General features: G+C 39.4%; 1 protein-coding gene across 4 annotated transcripts in view; it reads right to left on the reverse strand.

The window, feature by feature from the left end:
• ST6GALNAC3 (ST6 N-acetylgalactosaminide alpha-2,6-sialyltransferase 3) overlaps window positions 1–26,573 on the reverse strand; it is a 631,673-nt gene that overhangs the window by 341,085 nt on the left and 264,015 nt on the right. The gene's annotated exons all lie outside the window — the stretch shown is intronic.

The following is a 26,573-nucleotide window of genomic DNA, read 5'->3' on the forward strand; positions in this document are numbered from 1 at the left end:
ACTTATGCTAGGAAAGGACACAGAAAATGCAGCCAAGTGCTGAGCAAGCCCCTAGGATTCTCCCCAGGCTCCTGAGTGTTATTTAGGTTAGGGCTTCTCAAACATGCTAGCAAACCCTTTGTAGATCTTGTTAAAATGTAGGTTTTGATTCATTGGGTAGTGTGGACTGGGCCGTGGAATTTCATGTATCTAACCAGCACCTACAAGGAATGGTAACCTACAGGTCACACTTCTGGTATCAAATACTAAACAACCTGCTTTTAAACCCCTTACCCTGAAAAGGACCTCATTCCGAGAGGAAGACATCCTTGAACAGATACAGCCATTGGCACACTAGTTTCACCTCAGTTACTCTGCATTCCAAGCCTAGTGGGGAAAGAATTTCCCAGCTCATTTCTGTATCGCTGTAATTGCACAGTAGCTTCTGCCATTTGGTTGCAAGCACATCTGGCAGCCCTGTTGCCTCCGGGCCAACAGGCTCCAGACTCCAGAGTCCTGCAGAGCCCAGGCAAGCATTCAACTGCTGACAGAGCAGCCAGAGGGGGCTTGGGGACTGCAGGAATGACTGTGCTCCTCGTCCAAGGGGGTACAGCCTGGCCCCTGCTTAAGCAGCAGGATGGGACAGAGCTGGTAAAGGGGAGTCCAAAGAACAGAGGCTGGCCTCTGCTTGAACCAACCAGCATCTCCGCATCTCAGAGGTGTAGGCAGATTTGAATAATTGAGGCTGCAAGGCAAATGCAGATTTCTTTCTTGGTCTGCGAGGGGAGCCCTGCTAGTCTGCACTCTGGCGGCACGTTAGCTCATCTGGAGGGAGCCCTGGCTACTTGCTAATGCAGCTGCTGTTCACAAACCTGTAGCAGCCCAGACTAAGAGGGGAGGAAAGGGATATAAACTAAGGAATCCCTTTGACATGGCAGGGTGGAATGCGTTTCTACTTAGATTCAGGAGATGCACTTCCCCAAAGAATCAGCTCTCACCCCTGTTCACACCACCCCATCAGCCTTGCCCTTTGGCCCTGATCTTGCCCCTGCCTCATATTTTTCGTCATCAGAGAAATGGGAATAAAAGAAGCTTCGCTTTACAGAGGTGCAGGGCAGTACAGCCTCTGGAATCTGTCATTGAGCCAGGGATAAATAAATCTGAGATGTCGCAGCTCTCACCACTATAGTTGTTTATTTTGGACAAATCACTTACACTTGTAGTGACTTAGTCTCCATACCTATATAATGTAGCTAAAATCCCAAGGATTATCTCATTAATTTCTAATGGAGATCAAATCTGTGTATGATTGCTGTAAGCTGCCCCAAATGCTAAGATTCCAGTATTGATGCCAAGCAAGACACAATAGCCTTGTTTATGCAACAAGATACACTACTGTTAGAATTGGAGATCTCTGTACTTAAGTGTCTTGGGATTCACTTATATGGTCAATGTAAGGGCATCCATGACAATCATTAGAGGAAAATAGAAAATATTCTGTGCTTTGCCATGCTGAGAAATATGATACTAGAAAACATGTTTTAGATCAAATTCCTATTATTCTAACAAATAATCGAAATGATGCCAAAAGAATATTAAGGTAACTCAGCTCCACATTGCTTCTTTTATGTAAATGCAATCTAGCTCCAGTTCTTCTTGGTAAGCTAATGGCACTCCGAGGAAATCCTCAGTGAGAAATTGCATCTTCTTCTCAGCCTTCTCAGCCTGCCCTTAGCATTTTAATCTTTGCCTCATGTCAGGCAGGCTTTGAAAGTGTGACCCTGCCCTCCAGACTCACTTATTATCCTTCCTTGAAATAAGAGTCCTTATTAAAATCCATGCAGCCCATTCAGCTGTGGCACTGCTGGCTGAGCCCAGATTGAAAACATTGAAACAAGTAAGAAGAGAAAAATAATTTTACATGGCTCTTTTGGATCAATAAAATTAGTGATTTTTTTAACTCAGAAATAAGTTATCCCTACTCTGGCATGGTTAGAGATATGTGGTAAGTCAGTCTAGCCTGTTGGAGTAAGGTTTCCCCGTAAGAGATACTCATTCACTTAACAAACATTCTTTGAGCATCTGCTATATGCTGTATGAAAACTGCAAAATATAATTTGGAAAAGGAGGTATTAACAGTCTCAATTATTTGCTTGGTTTTTTCCTATGTAGGCATCAGGCAGATTTCTACTCCCAAATGACTTTTTGGACCAAGTAGATGCAGACATGTTACCAAATAGTGAAAAATGTAGTGTTCTGTATCAAACTGACAGAGTCAGTAGAGGATTGAATGGCATCAACTCAAAAATTTTGAAAGAGTTGGGATAATACTGTGAATGTGTGTAACTTCTGGGTATGCTTTAGAAGTGTTCTAAAAACATTCATGATATCCGTGAAACACCTAACCTCTAAAAAGCCCAGCCTTTCAAAGTATGGTGCCAGGACCAGAAGTATCAGCATTATCTAGGAATATGCTACACATGCAAACTCTTGAAACTGGCCTCCGCTCAACTGACTCTGAAACCCTGAATTAGGGCCCAGAAATGAGTAGTTTATCCAATACTTTAGGTGAATCCGATGTATGTTAAAGCTTGAAAATTGCTTCTCTAAATCTTTCCAGGGACTTGGGTGGGCTTATAGAAAAAGTCAATTTGTCACTGGATTATTTGATACTATTTTGGTTTCCACAGGAACAAAAATATAAACGGAGAAGTCTCAACAGAGGATAATTAACATAATCCTGAAAATAGAATCACATCCTGTGAGTTCAACCCAAAGATGTGAAAAGATACATGCACCCCAACGTTCATTGCAGCACTATTTATAATAATCAGGACATGGAAGCAACCTAAATGTCTATCAGAGGAATGAATAAAGAAGATGTGGTACATATATACAATGGAATATTACTCAGCCATAAAAAGAATGAAATAATGTCATGTGCAGCAAAATGGATGGACCTAGAGACTGTCATACTGAAGGAAGTAAATCAGACAGAGAAAGGCAGAATCATATGATATCACTTTATATGTGGAATCTAAAAAATGAATACAAATGAACTTACCTACAAAACAGAAATAGAATTACAGATGTAGAAAACAAACATGGTTATCAGGGGCTAAGTGGGAGGACTGGATAAATTAGGAGACTGGGATGGACATATACACACTACTATATATAAAAGAGATAACTGATAAGGACCTACTGTACAACACTGGGAACTCTTCTCAATACTGTGAAGTGGCATATATGGGAAAAGAATCTAGTGGGTAGATTTATATGTATAACTGATTCACTTTGCTGTACACCAAAAACTAACATAACATTGCAAATCAACTACACTCCAATAAAATTTTAAAAATAAAAAATTTTAAAATAAAGACATATAGTTAGCAAATTTAGAAAATCATAAGTGGTATAGTTAGCCAATGTCAATAAAACAAGAATATAAAGAAACAAAAGCAACAACAATAAAGAGAAGGTTCAAAGAAGAAATCTTTAGCAAAGACTGCCTTATCCAGGGGAGAAGGCGATGGCACCCCACTCCAGTACTCTTGCCTGGAAAATCCCATGGACGGAGGAGCCTGGTGGGTTGCAGTCCATGGGGTCGCGAAGAGTCAGACACGACTGAGCGACTTCCCTTTCACCTTTCACTTTCATGCATTGGAGAAGGAAATGGCAACCCACTCCAGTGTTCTTGACTGGAGAATCCCAGGGACGGAGGAGCCTGGTGGGCTGCCATCTATGGGGCCGCACAGAGTCGGACACAACTGAAATGACTTAGCAGCAGCAGCAGCAGCCTTATCCAGTGTATAATAAACACATGTAATTCTACTAGATGAAATCATCTTTGAAATAAGAGATATTATCTTATTAAATTTATTGACCAAAGGTCAACAGTGCTTACTAGTTATAGGTTAGATTTCAGATCAGATTGCTTGGGTTCTTCCACCTAGCAACCTTATGATCTTGGGCAAATTAGTAAATCTCTCTGTGCCTCAGTATTCTAATTCATAAAATGGGAAGAAATATAGTACCAACCACATAGGAATGTTGTGACAAATGTGTTCATATGTGTAAAACACCAGTAAACACTTGATAAATGTTAGCTATCATAATCATTATCATATGTTCTTTTTATCTCCTACTGCACCTGGCCCATTCAGGTATTTGCTTTCTTAAATTGAAAGATATCAGAAAAGTTTCGGGAATTTTATAATACACATAGACAAGGAGTAAAAACACACACAAACAAGGACAGCTGGATTCATTGGAAAATGAGGTAGAAGATAATTTTTTATTGACTTCAATTAATTAAAAATTTAAATGAAAACTGAGATAAATTGATGGATGTCAAATCCATAATTAGCAATTATGAGAACTTAATGGTGTTTGAACTAAATTACAGATAAAAATAGAATCTTAAAATTAGAAAGGAACTTGGCAAAGCATGTATTCCACATCAATAGGAGAGTATATATTTGGTAGCATATCTGCGAGTCTTGGTACAAATACTTTCAGTCATTGAGACCTCATTATTTGACAATATAGGACATTTCAAATTCTGAAGAGTTCTAATGCCCAGAAAGTTATTACTTATATTGAGTTCAAATGTGTCTTCACAACTCCCAATCACTGTCCTCCTTCCTGTTATTCTTATGAAATACAAATCTTCCTGAGAATTCACACCCACTGAACATATTACAACTGAGGAGAGCTACATCTTCTGATAAAACTAATTTGTTTCTCTGTTAGGGTTGAAATAAATATTGCCTCTAAACTCAGAATTTTAAAATATTTTTTGGATATGCTTCTCTCTGTCTGGAGGCATCACTACAGACAGGAAGGGAATAGAGGGGATTTGAGACATAAAGAGGATCCTACCTTTAAGGAGATTATGGGTATATAGAGGAAGTCAGCTCTGCACACAAGAAAGGGTAATAAATGATTATAGGTGCTCTAACAGAAATAGGTAGAAGCTACATTAGGAACCCAAGTACTCCAAGGAGAAGAAGATAATCAGAAAAGGCCTGGAGGGTGAGTAGTTCACCAGGTAAGTGAGGGGAGGTGCAGACATTTAAAGTCAGAAAAATATGAATATATAGGGTATTTTGGAATTCAAAGTGACTTCATCATGGTCAAAGCATTGAGCACCATTGGGAAGAGGTGCATGCAATGAATGATTAGCTGAGAGGCAGGAAGATGTCAGAGTCTATAGACCAAATGGTGTGTGTGTGTGTGTGTGTGCGCGCGCGCGTGCACGTGTGTATAATAGTTCCCTGAACAGGGATCGAACCCATGTTTTTATGCAGTGGAAGCACGGATTCTTAAGCAATGGACTGCCAGAGAAGTCCCTCAAATGGTCTTAAGGACTAATAGATTGATTCACAACACAGGCTCTGCCTTGTTCCCACCCTATCCGCTAACTCAAGTGATGCCATTAGCCCTGAGACACTTAGTGCAGACTACATGGTAAAAATCTGACTCATCACAGCCTTATTACTTTCCAAGGAAGTGGTATTGACTCTGTTCTATAGAAGGTAACTTAGAGTTCAGTGAAGTACCTCATCTCAATCTGAACACTATGGGAACAACATAGGAAAATCAATCTCACAATTTGCTGAGTCCCAAGTTTTCCAAATGTTTCCAGATCTCTTTCATGAGTAAGAAAATGAGAAAAAGGAAATGGCTAGATAAAGAAACTGCACCACATCCCACAGCTTCAGTGAAGAGGAATTGATGAGGTGCAGGCTCCTGTTGTTGGCCAATTAGTGATGAGACTCCTAGAAGAGCATTCTAGTAGGTTCAGATCCCACAAGACATCTGAACCAAATGCCTTGTTTTCCCTCTGGGGATCCCCATTGTCATTAACCTGGGAAGATCTATTAAAAACACTCATTTGGTGAAAGGTACACTGTCCACATTAATACACTGCCACAGAATTAACTCCAGGTTAGAAAATCATGAAAGTGAGCACAGGAGAAGTTATAGCACTAATGACTAACAAATCTGAGCTGAGTAACAGGATGCTATGAACTGAAATCCTTGCGTTCCAATCAATCTTCCAGGAAACTTCATTGAAAGTACACTTGAGGGAGAAAATCCATGAGATATTGTAGGCAGGTTTCTTTATAATAAGAGAGGAATAATCAGAAAAGACCTAAGACAATGACAAGTGGGGTGACTATTAGATAGTAATTCCTAAGTCCAGACTCTTTGGTAAATAAATGTCTACCTTTACATTAATTCCCCATAAAAGTAGTGACACTTTTTTAAACAAAGACCCACTTGAGACACTTACTCATCAGAGCCAACTTTGCCCTAATCAGTTGGAAGTCATTGGGAAAAGACAGTCATGATAAGACCATTACCAGAATAGGAGTTCACAAGTAATTGGTGAAATGAGTGGCTGGTCAGATGAGGAATTGATAGCAATCTATCTAGTATTTAAATCAATAAGTTGCAGAATATTTAGAAAATAATTGGTTATGGGCAAAAAGTAATGCTAATGACATAGCATTTGAGCAGGAAAGGGGAACAGAGTTTCTACCCAATCATTATTTAGAAAGTTGAAGGATTAAAGAAGCATTTAGTTAGTCACATATTTACTCAGTGATTGCAAAAGTATGTATCTAGATACAGCCTTCCGAGCATTTGCTTCCGTTATTAATTTTCCAATAAAGATAGCATAAGTTTTTCTTCAAGAGCTATAGGAAACATCCACTCCTTTCTTGGTCCTGTATTATATTACTTGTTAAAAAACAACTGTTCTTTACATCAAACTATGCAGTGGTTCATCTCGTTCCTTTGGTTGGGTGAAACCATTGCAAATTTGACTTACTAAATATTTAATGAACATCTTAACAGCATCTTATTCAAAAGGAATAGCCAATAGCTACACATAATTATTACAGCTATGCTAGCTACTGTCTTTTGGTCTTTTACCTCCTGCTGTGCTCTCCCCTCTGGAGAAGGCAATGGCACCCCACTCCAGTACTCTTGCCTGGAAAGTCCCATGGGCAGAGGAGCCTGGTGGGCTGCAGTCCATGAGGTCGCGAAGAGTCAGACATGACTGAGCGACTTCGCTTTCACTTTTCACATGCATTGGAGAAGGAAATGGCAACCCACTCCGGTGTTCTTGCCTGGAGAATCCCAGGGATGGGGAGCCTGGTGGGCTGCCGTCTATGGGGTCGCACAGAGTTGGACACGACTGAAGAGACTTAGCAGCAGCAGCAGCAGCAGCATGCTCTCCCCCCATCCTACATAGCAAGAGTTGGAAAACTAACAACTACATTTCCCAGATTTCCTGGCCACTAGGGTCTGGATGCCATGCAGATTCTGGTAATGGAATGCACTCCTTCAAGTTTTGAATTGGGACTCAATCTTCCTGTAGCATTGGTGATTGAAGGGTAGCCTCTGGCAGTTGTGACCTGTAGCATTTTCATTAATTAGATATCACATTTATGATGTGGAATACTGACACTCCCAGTAGCTTCTCAAAGTTACCTGACCTTGAATAAGTTGTGTATCGCTGTCCTTTGGATTGGTGGTGGTGGTGGTTTCGTCATTAAGTCATATCCGACTTTTGTAACCGCATAGACTACAGCCCGCCAGGCTCCTCTGTCCATGAGATTTTTCAGGCAAGAATACTGGAGTGGGTTGCCATTTCCTTTTACATGGGATCTTCCCAATCCAGGAATCGATTTCAGCTCCTCTGTGGTGCAGGCAGAGTTTTTGCCGACTGAGCTATCAGGAAAACTCCTGCCCTTTGGATTCAGTTCAGTTCAGTTGCTGAGTCCTGTCTACCTCTGTAAGACCCCATGGACTGCAGCACACCAGGCCTCCCTGTCCATCACCAACTCCCAGAGCTTGCTCAAACTCATGTCCATTGAGTCGGTGATGCCATCCAACCATCTCAACCTCTTTCATCCCCTTCTCCTCCCGCCTTCAATCTTTCCCAGCAATAGGGTCTTTTTAAATGAGTCAGTTCTTCACGTGAGGTGGCCAAAGTATTGGAGCTTCAGTTTCAACATCAGTACTTTCAATGAATATTCAGGACTGATTCCTTTAGGATTGACAGGTTTGATCTCCTTGCAGTCCAAGGCACTCTTAAGAGTTTTCTCCAACACCACAGTTCAAAAGCATGAATTCTTCGGAGCTCAGCTTTCTTTATGGTCCAAGTCTCACATCCATACATTGACTACTGGCAAAACCATAGCATTGACTATATGGACCTTTGTCGGTAAAGTAATATCTCTGCTTTTAATATGCTGTCTAGGTTTGCTGTAATCAAGATTGTCGGGAGAAATATCAATAACCTCAGATATGCAGATGACACCACCCTTATGGCAGAAAGTGAAGAGGAACTAAAAAGCCTCTTGATGAAAGTGAAAGAGGAGAGTGAAAAAGTTGGCTTAAAGCTCAACATTCAGAAAACAAAGATCATGGCATCTGGTCCCATCACTTCATGGCAAATAGATGGGGAAACAGTGGAAACGGTGGCAGACTTTATTTTTGGGGGCTCCAAAATCACTGCAGATGGTGATTGCAGCCATGAAATTAAAAGACACTTACTCCTTGGAAGGAAAGTTATAACCAACCTAAATAGCATATTAAAAAGCAGAGATATTACTTTGCCAACAAAAGTCCGTCTAGTCAAAGCTATGGTTTTTCCAGTAGTCATGTATGAATGTGAGAGTTGGACTGTGAGGAAAGCTGAGAGCCTAAGAATTGATGCTTTTGAACTGTGGTGTTAGAGAAGACTCTTGAAAGTCCCTTGGACTGCAAGGAGATCCAACCAGTCCATCCTAAAGGAGATCAGTCCTGGGTGTTCATCGAAAGGACTGATGCTAAAGCTGAAACTCCAATACTTTGGCCACCTCATGCGAAGAGTTGATTCATTGGAAAAGACCCTGATGCTGGGAGGGATTGGGGCAGGAGGAAAAGGGGATGGCATCGGATGAGATGGCTGGATGGCATCACTGACTCGATGCACATGAGTTGGGTGGACTCCGGGAGTTGATGGACAGGGAGGCCTGGCGTGCTGCAATTCATGGGGTCGGACACAACTGAGCGACTGAACTAACTAAGGTTTGTCATAGCGTTTCTCCCAAGAAGCAAGTATCTTTTAATTTTGTGGCTGCAGTCACCATTTGCAGTGATTTTGGAGCCCAGGAAAATAAAATCTGTCACTGTTTCCATTGTTTCCCCATCTATTTGCCATGAAGTGATGGAACCAGATGCCATGATCTTAGTTTTTTTAGTTTTGAGTTTTAAGCCAGGTTTTTCATTCTCCTCTTTCACTTTCATCAAGAGGCTCTTTAGTTCTTCTTCACTTTCTGCCATAAGAGTGGTGTCATCTGCATATCTGAGGTTATTGATATTTCTCCTGGCAATCTTGATTCCAGCTTGTGCTTCATCCAGTCCAGTATTTCACATGATGTACTCTGCATAGAAGTTAAATAAGCAAGGTGACAATATACAGCCCTGATGCACTCCTTTCCCTATTTGGAACCAGTCCATTTTTTCATGTCCAGTTCTAACTGTTGCTTCTTGACCTGCATATATATTTCTCAGGAGGCAGGTAAGGTGGTCTGTAATCCCATTTCTTTAAGAATTCTCCACAGTTTGTTGTGATCCACACAGTCAAAGGCTTTTGCGTAGTCAATGAAACAGAAGATGCTTTTCTGGAATTCTCTTGCTTTTTCTATGATCCAAAAGATGTTGGCAATTTTGATCTCTGGTTCCTCTGCCTTTTCTAAATCCAGCTTTAACATCTGTGAGGTTCTCAGCTCACGTATTGTTGAAGACTAGCTTGGAGAATTCTGAGCGTTGCTTTGCTATCATGTGAGATGAACCCAATTGTGCGGTAGTTTGAACATTCTTTGGATTACCATTTGTAAATAGCAGGATAATAATATTGCATAGAGTTCCTTTGAAGACTGTGTGAGAATCTGAAAAGGAGGTGTTAGGTATTACTTTTGCTGCATATAACCACCTAGAGGAATGCCTGGTGAAAAGAAGTGCTCAGTAAGGGCTAGCTAAGATGATGGTGATTTGAGAGCAATTGAATATAGCTGACAAAGGAAGAAATTTGATGTCAGAATACAAAGGACAGTTGTGCGGCACTTAACAAATTACTTAACCTCTTTGTACTTTGGTTTGGTTTAATGTTTTCAATTCAAAGTGGAGAATATCTCAAGTTCACAAAATTATAAAATGGGATAATATGTTTATAAGCTTTGTAAAGCATAAAGAACTATGCAAGTGTTTATCACTATTAGTTACAACAAAAAGTGCTGAAGAAGGTCACAGGAAGGAGCCATGGCTTCTATGAAGAATCAGGCAAACCACCATGGAGGAAATAGCTTTTGGACTGAGCTCTGAGGAATGGGTAGATTTTCTACATGTGAAGATAGCACAGAGAACCTTGCTAATCTGAACTAAGCCATGAAGGTGAGAAATGGAAGGGCCAATATAGAATACATTATTTTTCTTTTAACATCATTTTTTTCTAGTAGTTAGGCCAATAAGCATTGAGAAATGAGTAAGAGAAGAAATCCTAAGTGCAATCTCTTAATTGGCTTTCTGCATACTTAACATCATGTATGGGAAAACAAGTCATGGGGGCAGGATGCAGTAGCCTATAGAATTTGAGGCATTCTTCTATTTTAAAAGTAAAAAAGAAAAAAGAAAGGTTCCTGCTAGCAGGAAAATGCCAAGGTAGCTCAGATGGTGAATATTATTCTGTTGTCATGATTCCCGTGGTTTTGTCAGCATAAGTGTTTTTAACACAGGCACACCACTCACTGAAGAGATGAATGACCTCATGTTAGGTAACCCCATTCCCAGCTTCTAAATGGGGATAATAACAACAGGCCGAGAGTGGGTTATTTAATGAAAAGGAGAGTTATAGTGATCATGCTGGTTTTGAGAAGCAAGTAAGCGAATTGACCACAGACCCATGCACTAAAAATAAATAAATAAAATTCTGGAGATGATGAGGGCAATTGGAGTTAGTTCATATTCGTGTGGTTCCCAGGGATATCAAAGACAGATCTGCCTCTTTGAAGTAGATATTCGAGGAAGAAACAAGGGCTATTTGGCACATAGCTCAGCACCTAAAACTTTGCCTCATTTTCATCCTCAGTGGATTTCTGACAAACAATATCAATTTCCACCCAATTTAATATCAGGAGACTATATTACCATATTCCCCCAGTTCTTTAATTTGAGAAAATCAACATGTTCACTCTGAAAGGCTGTTTTGAACACATCCTGTCTGAAAGCTTATATTGTTTCAAAACTACAGGGTTAAGAGGCTCAGGGCATCCAGAGATGAAATACAGTTATCAGCCATACTGTTTTTGAAATAGAACTTAAGTAACTCACAAAACAGCAGTTTCTTTTGAAAAATGCAAGGAGATAAACAGGAGGTCAATTCATCACCAGATAGCAAGAATGGTGGTCTTGTGGTTGTTATGCCTAGCAGTACAGTACAGTAAAAAGTCAGGAGGTGGGCTTCACTTTTCTACTTGGTCCAGATGTGGACTTCACCAAGATAATCGACTTATATCAGCTTATACCAGTAAGTAAAAACCACAACTCTTACACTCATCATCTGGCTCAACAAAAGCAATCAAGATTAAGTCACATGTGAAAGACCTAGGCCGTTGACCCCTGAGCAAATGAAGTAGGGTCAATATAAAGAATAAGGTTCCAGTACACTGGATGCTCTGGAGTCTGGATCCTGCCATTTTGAGCAAGTACGACCTGGAGCAAGCTGTATAATCTGTTCTTATTTCAATTTCCTTATCTACAATATAGGAGAATAATTTTACATAACTCATAACTATTCATGGCAAATTTTAAAATTCAATGATTCATTAAGAGAGTTATACACTGCTATGGTTAATTGCAAATGTCAACTTGCCTAGACCATGATATCCAAGTATTTGGTAAAACATTGTCCTGGATGTTTCTGTGAGGTTGATTTTTGGATGCAAGTATCATTTAAATTAAGTAAAGTAGATTACCGTTCATAACATGATGGACTTTATCCAAACAGTTGAAATCCTACTTAAACAAAGACTGACCGACTGCCTCTGGACTCAAACTGCAACTCTTCCTTGAGTCTCAAGCACAGTGAACCATTCCAATCTCACCAGGCCTCCACAACTGCAAGAGCCAATTCCTTAAAAGAAACTGCTTTCTATATATACACAATCCTGTTGGCTCTGTTTCTTTAGAGAACCTTGACTAATACATATATCATGAAAAACACAAAATTAATTGGCAAAGATGGTTAAAAGCAAGAAAGTTCTATCTTGATACATTAAAAAAAAAATCATAGTCATAACAATATAAGCCCCAAAGTCATTTGATAAAATTCAACATGTATAGATATAATTTTAGAAAAAATAATTCTAAAAGCAATTGAGTTCTTCCTTAATACGGTAAAGAGTCAGGTCAACATTATGTTGAGTGATCAAACATTAGAAGCATTCTTTTAAAAAAATTCTCCTCAGAAACTGTTATTTGTAATTTTTGATAAGCTCTGGTCAATGCAATAAACATTGAAAAAAAGTGAGAAAAAAAGATCATTTAAAAACATTGAGATTGCAGACTGGAACAGGCCAAAGGAAACTTCTACACCTTAACTAGAGTTTTTCAGTATAGCAAGCAAATGCAAGACAAATATGTAAAATTGATATCATTTCTGCATATAAAAATTAAATGGCTATAAATATGATTTTAAACTTGTACTAAAGATAAGAAAAGTAAAATGGTTCAGCAAACACTTAGTGGACTTCTATTAGATTCCATAAGAACTTTGATTAAAAGGTACATACATGCTCTTTTTCAGAAAATTATTTACAAATTACTTGTATAGTTAATATATTCTTTTTGTTTGTTTGTTTTTTATATTTTATTTTATTTTTTAGCATTACAATACTGTATTGGTTTTGCCATATATCAACATGAATCCTCCACAGGTATACATGTGTTTCCCATCCTGAACCCTCCTCCCTCCTCCCTCCCTGTACCATCCCTCTGGGTCTTCCCAGTGCACCAGCTCTAGGCAGCAACTGTTATTAAAATGTCTGTTTTTTCAAGTTAACATATAATGCAATTCTAATCAACATTTCACTAGTGTGGGTTGATAAAGTTATTTGGAGCAGATATTCATTCTCTCTACTCTCACCTCCATGGGAGTACAATTTCCATTCCACTGATGTTGGCTTCGGCCATGGAACTTGCCTTGGCCTCACAGTGGGTGAAGGGTACTTTCTTGCCTCTTCATTTTGGGCTTGGCTCTGTGACTTACTTTTGGTCAATGAGATGTCAGCAGATGTGAAGTCAGTAAAAGCTGGCAATGTGCCTCCAAAGTTGGGCTTAATCTCTTGAGCTTTTGCCAACACTCCAGTTGGCTCAGAGTTCATCAGTGAAGAGTGATGCAGAAAGCAGGCCTGAACCCAACTTGCAGACTTGAGACTAAGCCCAGTGGATCCCTACTGACCCATAGAAGAGTGAGCAAGAATAAATGATTATTCTTTAAGCCACTGAGTTTAGGGGTGATTTGTTACAAACACTGTTATGCATATAGTTGTGTGATACAACCAAGAGTTTCTATTTTGTTCAACAAAGTGATGTAGAGGTGAATTTATATAGATGCATGCTGAGTTGCTTCAGTCATGTCCAACTCTTTGCAACCCTATGGATTGTAGCCCCCAGGCTTCTCTGTCCATAGGATTTTCCCAGCAAGAATACTGGAGTGAGCTGCCGTGCTCTCCTCCACAGGATCTTCCCAACCCAGGGATTGGACCTACATATCCTTCATCTCTGGCAATGCAGGTGGGTTCTTTACCTGCTGAGCCATTTGAGAAGCCCATATATACATATATGTGTAGACTAATAATTAGCCATTAAAAAATAAACTATTACTTAGCCATACACACAATGGAGTATTATGTATACGGCTATGGATACACAATGGACTATTAGCCATAAAAAATAATGAAATGCTGCTATTTGCAGCAACATGGATGGACCTAGAGAACACTAAGTGAAGTAACTCAGATAAGGAAAGACAAATATATATGATATCACTTATATGAGGAATCTAAAAATAATATAAATGAATCTATATACAAAACAAAAAGAGACATACAGACATATATGGTAACCAAAGTGGAGGACAGGGTATAACTAGGATTATGAGACTAACAGATTCAAACTACTATACATAAAACACAGAAATAAAAGGAATAACACAGCAAACAATATTCAATATTTTGTAATAATCTGTAATGGAAAATATATATAACTGAATCACTTTGCTATATGCCTGGAATTAACACAATATTGTATACTGACTATACTTCAATTAAAAAATGGAAAAAAATTATGGGCAAAACAGACACTTTTCAGAAAAGTGTTTAAAATTAGTATGATCCTTTTCCCCTTCTTTTTTTGTGTGTTTTTATTGTATCTGTATGAGAAGATGGATATTAACTGAACCTACTGTGGTCCCATCACTTCATGGGAAATAGATGGGGAAACAGTGTCAGACTTTATTTTTCTGGGCTCCAAAATCACTGCAGATGGTGACTGCAGCAATGAAATTATAAGACGCTTACTCCTTGGAAGGAAAGTTACGACCAACCTAGATAGCATATTCAAAAGCAGAGACATTACTTTGCCAACAAAGGTTCGTCTAGTCAAGGCTATGGTTTTTCCTGTGGTCATGTATGGATGTGAGAGTTGGACTGTGAAGAAGGCTGAGCACTGAAGAATTGATGCTTTTGAACTGTGGTGTTGAAGAAGACTCTTGAGAGTCCCTTGGACTGCAAGGAGATCCAACCAGTCCATCCTACAGGAGATCAGCCCTGGGATTTCTTTGGAAGGAATGACACTAAAGCTGAAACTCCAGTACTTGGGCCACCTCATGCGAAGAGTTGACTCATTGGAAAAGACTCTGATGCTGGGAAGGATTAGGGGCAAGAGGAGAAGGGGACGACAGAGGATGAGATGACTGGATGGCATCACTGACTCGATGGACGTGAGTCTGAGTGAACTCCAGGAGTTGGTGATGGACAGGGAGGCCTGGCGTGCTGCAATTCATGGGGTCGCAAAGACTCGAACATGACTGAGCGACTGATCTAATCTGATCTGATCTGACTGTGGTAATCATTTCACAATTCATGAAGATCAAATGATAAAAATAAGTACATATGAAATAGGCTCCCCGCAAAAAAGGGATAGAGAAGACTGTAGAATAGCATAATGATGAATAGCTTAGTACTGAAAAAAGAAGTATGCAAAGTTTCACATACACCACAATTACAATTTCATAAATATGTGTACATAAAGATAAAGAATATATAGAGAATGATTGCATTACAGCACATTTAAATAAAAATACATTTGTCTCAACTGTTTTGGGGAGAAATAATAAAGACCCAGAAAAATATAACATTAGTGCACAGTATTTCCATGTACTAAAACTACGGTCAAGATAACCTATATAGGATATTTTGAAATTATCAGAATGCTTCCGTGAGCATTTGCGTACCTCTGGCATATATAAGAAATGGGGAAGAGGCAATTTTTGAGGGAAAAAATAATCCCTCTCTTTATCCTCAACTGTAATTCCATCACCTCCACTAGCTTTGTTCATAGTGATGCTTTCTAAGGCCCCCTTGACTTCACATTCTAGGATGTCTGGCTCTAGGTGAGTGATCACACCATCGTAATTATCTTGGTCTTAAAGATCTTTTTTGTACAGTTCTCTGTATTCCTGCCACCTCTTCTTAGTATCTTCTGCTTGTGTTAGGTCCATGCCACTTCTGTCCTTTATCGAGCCCATCTTTGCATGAAATGTTCCCTTGGTATCTCTAATTTTCTTGAAGAGATCTCTAGTCTTTCCCATTCTGTTGTTTTCCTCTATTTCTTTGCATTGATTGCTGAGGAAGACTTTCTTATCTCTCCTTGCTATTCTTTGGAATTCTGAATTCAAATGGGAATATCTTTCCTTTTCTCCTTAAGAAAGGGACGACAGAGGATGAGATGGCTGGATGGCATCACTGACTCGATGGACGTGAGTCTGAGTGAACTCCAGGAGTTGGTGATGGACAGGGAGGCCTGGCGTGCTGTGATTCATGGGGTCGCAAACAGTTGGACACAACTGAGTGACTGAACTGAACTGATGAGGGTTAAATAAATAGTATATGTAAAGCCCATTTAGAACAATGTCTGTTACCTAGTAAGCTCCATGTGTGTTGGTTTATTATCACATGTAACATCTCTATTATTACTGTTGTTATGTTACTGTTACCATCCTTTGGGGACATGCTGAAAACATTGTCCCGTGAGCTTTGGGAAAGGTAAGCAAATGATAGCTAAGTGTTCTCAATCTAGCAAATATTATTAAACTTTATTAGAAAGAATTATTGGCAAAATATAATACCATATGGATCCACCAAAAAGTTATTTACTTTGTACCTTTTCTTCCCAGGAATTCCACAAATAATTTACATTGCCAAAAAGTGGTTTGCAGTATAATAAAAGAAACTGCTCAAGTGTATGAGAACAGCTAGCAGGAATTTAAAAGCTCACACTGACCTCCACATGTACTCTTGGCGGAATCCTTGAACAACTTGTATTTCATAAACTTTTTGAGGAGAAGGCAGGAATTATTTCTATTAATATAATACTAATTTTTCTCTGAAAGTATGTTGTGTTCAGTATGCAAAATTAAAACAATGATGCATTTGCAATGCATTTGTCTTATGCATCCCTTCTCTATGGAGCTGGACTAGTATACATTTTAAACTATTTTCAACCATTCTTTCTGTGGGCTTCCTCCATCTCAGTTAATGACAGTTCTGATCTTCCAGACACACACGTCAAAAACCTAAATCCACTTTTTAAAATAATTCTCTTAGAACGGTTTTAGATTTATAGAATGTGAGAGGGCAATGCAGAATTCCCATATACCCCACATTCAGGTTCCCCTATTATCAAAATGACATTTTGGTATGATACATTTGATGCAGTGAATGAAACAATATTGGTAAATTACTATTAACTAAAGTCCATACTTGATTGATATTTCTTAGTTTTGACTTAATGCACTTTTTCTGTTCCAAGATCCCATCTAGGACACCACATTACAGTTAGTAGACATATCTTCTTAGAATCCTCTTGGCTTTGGTAGTTTCTCAGATTTTCCTTCTTTTTTTTCCCCCTAGATTTTTCTCATTAGATAGGGGTTACAGGTTTGGAGATAGAAGACCACAGAGGCAAAGTGCCATTTTCATCATATCCTCCTAAGGGAACATGCTACCAACATGATTTATCACTATTGATATTGACCTTGATCACCTGGCTGAGGTAGTGTTTGTCAGATTTCTCCACTTTAAAATTACTTTTTTCTCCCTTTCCATGTTGCACTCTTTGGAAGGGTGTCACTATAAGCTACCCACAAAGGAGTAAAAGAATATTCACTTCTAAAAGTGCTCCAAGTAATATATTTATCTAGACATTTAAATTCTATTTTTTGATAGACACAGAGTGTTTCATGGAAAGATACTACTTAAAAAATAAACTGCTTAATTCCAGTAATTTGTTCTAGTAAGTATAACACATGCTTATTGTATAAAAACTAGAAAACGTGTTTAAGCAAAACTCACCTAAAATGTACCACTTCAGACAGTGCTGCAGTCCTCAGCTGCTCAGTTGTGTCTGACTCTTTGTGACCCAACTAAAGCCCACCAGCTTCCTCTGTCCCTTGAATTTCCCAGGCAGGAATACTGGAGTGGATTGCCTTTTCCTTCTCCGGGGCACCTTCCCCATCCAGTGATTGAACCATGTCTCTTGGGTCTCCTGCATTAGCAGGCAGATTTCATAGACCACTAAAGTTAATATTTTGAGGCACTATCTTCAAACCGTCTATGTCTACATTTAGAGTTAAAATAATCCTCTACATATACTACTCTATCTGGCTTATTACCATTTCACGTTAACAAAAATTAGTATTTTTTTTAGACTGAGTGTTTTCTTCTCTACAATTCCAGAGCCTAGCATAGTGCCCAGCATGTAGTGGCTTCAGCAAGTGTGATCCAATGAGCTTTCTGACTTGAATGGAGGAAGCCTCCATGAAACAATTTAATGGAATTTGCTGACAAAAGCAATCTTCTTCTCTTCCTTTGCCCTTACAGGAAAGCCAAAGTCACAGGCATAGCATCACCAATTTTGGGCCTTGGACAATGAGTTAAATCAATGAAATAGTGTGTAGTTTCTAAGGACTACAAGATAATGGTATGTGAAGTGTTTAAGTACACAGGCCCATGATTCCTTACCCCAAACCCTTTTGACTAGGTGTATTTTGGAATTCAGAATTCCTTAGTTGAGGAGGACGATAGGGGAAATGTGCAATATATTATGAAACACCACGACTGGGCACAGGGAAACACATTGTGGTCAAGCAGTCATATTTTCTAAAGCAAAGTAAGTGAATCATAACAATACATAGACCAATTCCTTGTGTTTTATAATTTTTTAAAGTAGATTCTAAAAAGCCCTTGTGGCTGGACTCTAGAGGAGTCCCAGTTCCTTCAGCCTCAGTTTATTACCATCTAGGGACCAACTTGTAAAATTAAAAGACTCACTAGCATTCAGGACTGGCATTTTGCATTTCCAGGAATAATTTTTTGTTATCTAAAGGCCAAAGATATAAATAAACTTCCTTATCTGTTATCTGAGCCAGTTTTCATGATTTCTTCCCTAACCCACCCTTTCACTTAGGGAAAGCTTGTTAAGGGCCCAGCTTAGGTTGGAAGGGAGGAAGGGGTTCTCGCTCTTTGCCTTTGCTGCACCCAGGCCCTGCTCTCCAACCTACAGGGTGGATATTATCGATTCCCTCAGTCACTGAGGCTGATAAACTCCCAGGAAACAACACTATCAGTTTTCCTGCTTATATCTCTCTTTCCATTACTTCTCAGTTTCTGGTGCCAGACGATTTCCCTTCGTTCTAGCAAAGCCAGCTGAGCAGTAAATAATAATTTCTATTTTATCCAACACGTCCTTGGGTTATAGCAGAGTCGTCAGGTTTTCTTAGCCTACCATATTGCTAGACCAGAACCCTTAATTTCATTTTTCTTTTAAATAAACAATCTATTTATTAAATACTTAAAATATTCTATTAGCCAGATTTTTCATTAACCAGGTATACCACTTCCCAAGCCTTGTGGAATAATATTTGATATAGGCATTTTATAGTTACTTTTGAAATAAAAATTCTTTAATGAATATTTTTCTTTTGTAAATAAGTCTTTGTAAGCCTACTCTGGAAAATGAGAAATCACAATTTGATGCCATCTACTTAGTGACAAATTATCTTCCAGACGTTGAATACAATCGCTTAGTTGAAATGACTCGAAAGCTAACTATTCTTAACAGCAACAGAATAAATTTGTTATGGTGAAATGTCAGTGCTGTCTAGGTAGTGTTGTTCCAAGATACTTATGATCATATTAAACCTATTTGGTTCTCTTCCTTGTGTGTGCATGCATGCTAAGTCATTCAGTTGTGTCTGACTCTTTGCAACCCTATGGACCACAGCCCACCAGGCTCCTTTGTCCATGGGATGCTCCAGGCAAGAATACTGGAGTGGGTTGCCATGCCCTCCTCCAGTTTCTTCTTTAGTGAATCCCAATCTTAATTTCTTTTTTAAATAGAGTTCATTGTTGATCCTTAGCTCATTGTCTGGAACTGAACAAGGACGTACTCAATATTTGGTGACTAAACTTCCACTTGATGAATAGTTTTGTGCTGGCCACACTGTCAGGCTATTAGCTGGAACTTGAGAAAAGATGAACAAAATCTCTTACCATTGGAGCCCCAGTTCTATGATCTTTTTCAACTTTAAATTCAGGGTGGTCTTTGTGGCTACCCTGCTCTGTTTTTCTTTGCTTGTCACAAATGAGGCAGTTTGATATTTGAATTCCTGATAAGCCTTTTTCAAGACTGTTAACATGACAATTGGCAAATGGCATTTTTCTATCTAAGGTAGGATAATGAATAAAATTTCCTTTTATCTTCCAGGGGAATCAATGACTACATTGAAAACTATGATAACACTGGATCTTTCCTCAATAACAGATGTGATTTGTAAAGTGAAAATCAATGTTTAGACTGATGATGTCTCTTAGCAATAAGGAAGATTTCATCTGAGTAATTATAATAAAAATATATGATTTATCAGTTGAGTAAGACTAGAAATTCACTAAATAATGAGCCTTATTGGGCCATTTTTTGGCTTTACAATCTGGGGAAATTGTGAGCTTCACACTTCTCCCTCAAAAGCACAAGCTAATTTCCTAAACACATGTCCCTGATCAGGGAGACATACAGTGTGCGTCTCTGTGGACACCTGAACCAACTGATGGACTGACAGATATTTCTTCTTATGCTCAGCCTCCCAGCAGGTTTGGAGTATGGGCTTGCAAGGATAGGTCCTCACATCCTCCAGGCAACCCCTTCTTTGAAGATGAATTTCACAATGTTTGGTTTCTGTTGCTGTAAAACAACCATCACGTGTAATGTATTTACCAGCTAGACTCTTTTGGTTGTGGATGACCGAAACATAACCCAAACCTTCAGACATGAAAGGCAGGAATTTACTGGCTTCACACTCAAACCACAGAGGAGGGCAGGCTGGCTTCAAGAACGGCTGGTCTCAGTACTAGAGTACTGTCCAGGCCCTTGCTTGAGCTCTGCTTCTCTCAATGTCTTGGTGTTATTGACTCCAGGGAACACAGCCACTGACACCCAGAGAATCTTATCTCAACATCTCTTTTCCTAAAAGAAAAGTGTCTTTCTCACAGTATTACACAGAAGAACAATAAGCTTTTGGAAGGATTAAGAATGGCTCATCTGGGACCATGTGTCCACCCCTTAAACCATCACATCATTGGTCAAACACTGGTCTGAATTTTCTGCTCACCACTGTAGTCAGAAGTGAAGGGACTGTTTCTGTAATGAAGGGACAGTGGCAAACATAAAAGGCACTGTATACACTTAATCAGGGAATTATATATATTAACCATTTTATTATGTAATATAGTTATATGTATATAGTCTATGGCAACCCATTCCAGTGTTCTTGCCTGGAGAATCCCAGGGACAGAGGAGCCTGGAAGGCTGCAGTCCATGGGGTTGCACAGAGTTGGACACGACTGAGCGACTTCACTTTCACTTTTCACTTTCATGCATTGGAGAAGGAAATGGCAACCCACTCCAGTGTTCTTGCCTGGAGAATCCCAGGGATGGGGGAGCCTGGTGGGCTGCCGTCTATGGGGTCGCACAGAGTCGGACACGACTGAAGTGACTTAGCAGCATATAGTCTATGTATGTTTGTCTTTAAGAAAGTCTTGTGACTTATCCTGTCCTTGTATATGTGAATATATATGTATTTTTTGTATATCTGTATATACTACTTCATGAATATAGATGAATGCATAAATTGTACACATGTATTACTGTTTCGCAAGTAAGAGTGTATTTTTTCCTTTTCGGGGGATCCCATTTACATCCCCAGATCATAATTACCCAGTGAATGTATCCGCTATCTTCTATCCCCAACAGTAAAATGCATTCCAAGCAGATTGGCCTACTTATTGCCCCTACATGTGTCTGATTTCCTTTTTTGGAAAGTCAGAGAATCATGCAGACCTATAGTAGTACCTCAGGGGGCATGGGGTGCCATATCCAAATCAGGGGTACACAGAATGAAGCATTATTAAAAGTCACCTTATATGCAGTTTTTGTGGCATCAGGACCAAGATATGAATACTCCAAGACTGCATAACCAACCAAACAATATGGGGAGCTGGAAGGTAAGAACTAAGGGTAAGGGAACCAGAGGGAAGGAAGAAAGGAATGCACAGAGTGTGAGATGGAGGGGATTCCGAGTGCAAACATGAGTTCACTATGGCTTCTGTGTAGAGCTCTTGACCTATTGGGAGTGGTGGGAGCTGAAGGAACATGGACAGTTCACCTTCAGACCTTCTGCTTTAGCTCTTTTCCCCAACTCTGCTTTCCCTTCTCTCTCTATCCCATCCAAATCCTTACCCTATGCATGTGTCTCACCTCCCCAACAAAGCCTCCTAGAATTACAACCCACAGCAAGGTCTGTCCCTCTTCTTTGGCAGTGGTGCCCTTGAGATTGCCTTGAGATCAGCCACTGTTTGGGAGCTGCTATTTCACAACCAGACTAGGAAACATAATCTTTTTTCCACTCAATAAATATATGTCCTCATACTTAGGAAAAAGATAAATTATCTTCCAAACGACAAATTCAGTATGCACATGCCAAAGAAGTCATCTTTGCTGTATGTTAATTTAGTTGTTTCCTTTTCTATAACAATCTAATAGTTGAAAGTTATTTTACTTTACGGTTATACAAATGCAATGTTCAGATTTTAATTAACAATTAAATTGATGAGTTTTAAACTTCTGGAACATATATTTGCATATAATTGCTTTCAGTATACTTATGTAAAATCCAAAGCTCATATTCCCAAAAACAGAAAGCCTATTCGTGTCAGCTTTAGTTACATGTGTACATTTATTTGAATGTGTAGAGTGTGTGTTTTTATTGCCAAGAAAGTCAGCTCTGTTTCTTAATTGTCACTATAACCACAATTTGGGAAATTCTATTACAACATCAATATGGTATGCACATCTTTAATTAGGCTAGTACGGCCTGTCATAGCAACTGATCCTATGTATTCTTATTTAGCCTACTTGAGGTTTTAAAATGTCCTCATTTTTTAAAGAGACATATTTCGGCCTCATTAAATTGTTAAATCAATATACAGCTCTACAACTTGATTGCTATGTTTGAGAAATCCTGTGCCTCTTCACTTAGTGAATCTTTAGCACCATCTGAATGGGCATTCTTCCCTAAACACCTGAAATCTTCTTCAGTTCTAGTGTGTTAGGACTCTCTTATCAGATCTGAAGGAGACACCTGTCACCCTCCCCCCCATTACCAGGAAGATCTGGCTGTGGCATCCTATTGATCCTCAGAGCTTGACTCTCTTATTTAGCAGTTAATGCAAATATGTTGCAGGTTGCTTGCTCTGAGCAATGTCTTCACATCAGGTCACCACCCAAAAAGACAACAGATTCCGTGGACTGGAGATCACAAACAGAATCTAACCTAGAGTTCATTTCCCTCTCTTTCCTCCAGATCTGCCATGATCTCAACAGGGAGAAACAATGATTACCTGTAACCAAGCCCTGCAGTCCCTTAGTCTTATATACCTTTTATTCTGCCACAAAATAATCATTAAAATCTGCATTAAGGAGAAAGGAGAATTCCCATGATACTGACAAGCATAGATGTGTCTTTTTGAAACACATATGGGTGTTTTATGCTTTTTGCTATGTCCAAGGTCAAATGATAATTCAGGAACTGCCATAAAGCTATAGGTGGAGTTTCTCAAATTCGGTCCTATTAAAATAGAAGGTTGCATTATTCATCAGTAGTGACATGAGAGGGCAAGTATGAGCAGCTTGGGAGTCAGGGGTTAAAGTGGGGGTGGGACACAGGGGAGCTATGGACCTATTGAAAATCTAAATCTTTCCTGGTCTCAGCTTCAGGATGGCACTTGCCTCTTGCCGGTTGTCAGCTCAAACAAGTATTGATGAGGAATTCTGGGTTCTCTGGTCAGCAGGGACTTCCTGAATTTCATCACTCACCAGGTTAGTTGACACTCATTTTGTTACCCTGCTTCTCAAGATTTCTCATTCCCCAAATATAAGAACTTTAGCCTATATTAAGAAAGGGAAGGGGGGCAGGGCAAAAGATGGGAGCCAATATTTAGACTGTCATTATTATGGTGGGATGGGTATTTTAATTTTTTCAATTTATCTCCTCTAGACTAGACCTCATAATTTTCACTACATATTCCTTTTTATGGATCTAGACCAGGAAACGAAAATACTCCAACCATATGAAATGTGATGGTTGGATAACATCAGTGACTCAATGGAGTTTGAGCAAACTCTGGGAGATAGTGAAGGACAGGGAAGGCTGGCATGCTGCAGTCCATGGGGGTCACAAAGAGTCAGACAAAACTTATCAACTGAACAACATATAAAATATAAGCAAGTGCACCTATTTATCTCTCTTGTGTTCTTTGTACTTTTACTTCTTGTACTTCCTTGGGGAATAGATCGTTCAAAAACTATGTGAGTTGATCAAATGAAGCCAAGCTTCAACTTGATATAATTTACTATATGAGAGTTCTTCATGACAGATTGTTACAGATTCATGAGACAGCTTATTCTTCTACTTGTGCCAAGCCTAAAGGACCAGAATTCAGCTCACTTTTAAACATAACAAAAGAATCACATCTTGCTCCCAAGCAACTCAGCTCTCTGGTGTCCACAAAATCTTCAACCTAATTCTGCCACGCCCATCCCGCATCTTTATTTAGACAGTAGTGGAGAGACATCCTTTCTTGTAAACATTTCTGCTCTTAAAATCTTAGTCTAGTGGCAGCAATGTCTGATTCTCCAGGCAAGAATACTGGAGTGGGTTGCCATTTCCTTCTCCAGGGGACATTCCCGACCCAGGGATTGAACCCAGGTCTCCCACATTGCAGGCAGATGCTTTAACCTCTGACCCACCAGGGAAGCCCTCAACTGAAACACTGGGTAGTAAAACCATTATTGACAATGTGATGTTTGCAGCTGCTCTGAGTCTGGAAATCATTGCTGGCAAGTTTACATGTTCAAAAAAATTCTTGGACATCTGGTGGTGTCTAGAAAGCATGTTCTTTCTTCTGAGAAACTCCTGAGAAAACCTCAAGGACCAAGATCTTGAAATAAATAGATCATCTTGGTGACCACTTAATTCAGCTCAGCCATAGCCATTGACTCTTTTTCCAGATTAGAACAGAGTGAATAGGAACACAGGAGTGTCTGGTTACCCTTGAAACAAAATTCAAGGGCCACTAATATAGCTATTTGCCCCAGAACATCAAATATACCACTTATCAATTTTGCTGTATTACTTAGACTCGAAGAATTTTCCTTCTGAGTCTAATAGTCTAACGTAACTATCTCTGAGAAGGCCTTTATTTAAGGCCATTATTTGGTGAGGACTTAAAACCATTGTTTGGTGAGGACCCATGCACAGAGCATTCGGGAGCAAGAGAATACAGACATGCGGTGGGAAAAGAAGAATTTTGAGAAAGATGAAATAACGAGGATGGAGGTAAAGAGCCACCAAATTTTGTTTTCCTCCCAATTTAGCCTTACAACTACCAGAGTTCAGAGGAAAATCTGTCATTCTTTTGGGGTGTTATACATTGTTCTTCAGCTTCCATGCAAAATTTCTGCTTATTACTTGCACTAATGTTTCAGCATTCTGAAACATCTCCCTTTAAGTCTTCCTGTGACCTATAAATTGAATCACACTGTTTGTGTTCTTTTATTTTTCATCTTTTGCTCAAAATTATGCTTTTTTAGATCCATACATGTTGTCATGTGCGTCCATGCTAAGTCACTTCAGTTGTGTCCGACTCTTTGCGACCTTATGAACTGTAGCCGGCCAGGCTCCTCTGTCCATGGGATTCTCCAGGAAAGGATACTGGAGTGGATTCTCATGCCCTCCTCCAGGGAACCTTCCCGATCCAGGGATCGAACCTTCATCTCTTAGGTCTCCCGTGGTGGCACGCGGGTTCTTAACCACTAGTGCCACCTGGGCAGCCCACCTGTTGTCACACATAGCTGCAATTTCCTCGTTTCCATTGATGTGTGGGATTCCACTGGATGGAATCCCACACATTTAACCATTTTCCTACTAAGAGACATGTCCAGGTTCTAGAATAATGCTGTTATACATGATATCTGTGCCTCCCACTACATGCATTCATTCATGTCTCAAGTGAATACATGGATGATTAGAAATGCTGGGATGTAGAATATGCATATCTTCACCTTTACTAGAAAATGGGAAGCTGTTTTTTCCCAAAGTAATTATTCCCTCTACTAATATATGAGTTCCTATCGTTCCACATCATCATCACCAACACTTGGTATTGTCAGATTCTTGATCTTTTTGTCAATCTGATTTTTAGTGAGCATTCACCTCCTTGTGCTTTTTTCTTCCTTCTCACTATGGTTTTAAATTTGCAAAACTTTGATTTCTAATGAGACTAGGAACTCCTTCATTTATTTACTTCCCTGAATCCAGATTCCTTAAAATTTTAAATTTAATATTCTAAACTTTTGTATTTTGGTATTGTTCATACTAGGCATTTCGTGACATAACTGATAAGTACAAGCAAGCAAAAGAAACTCATTCATTGACCATCAGTTTAGAAGTGGGCACTTCATGTACTTTGTCCTATTTAATTGTCATAATAACTTGCTGTGGTGGTTTAGTCACTAAGTCGTGTCCGACTCTTGCCACCCCATGGACTGTAGCCCGCCAGGCTTTTCTGTCCACGGGATTTTCCAGGCAAGAGTACTGGAGTGGGGTGCCATTTCCATAACTTGCTAGTTGATCTTGTTTT

This window comes from Bos javanicus, chromosome 3 (assembly GCF_032452875.1).
Source record: "Bos javanicus breed banteng chromosome 3, ARS-OSU_banteng_1.0, whole genome shotgun sequence".
Classification (NCBI taxonomy): Eukaryota; Metazoa; Chordata; class Mammalia; order Artiodactyla; family Bovidae; genus Bos; species Bos javanicus.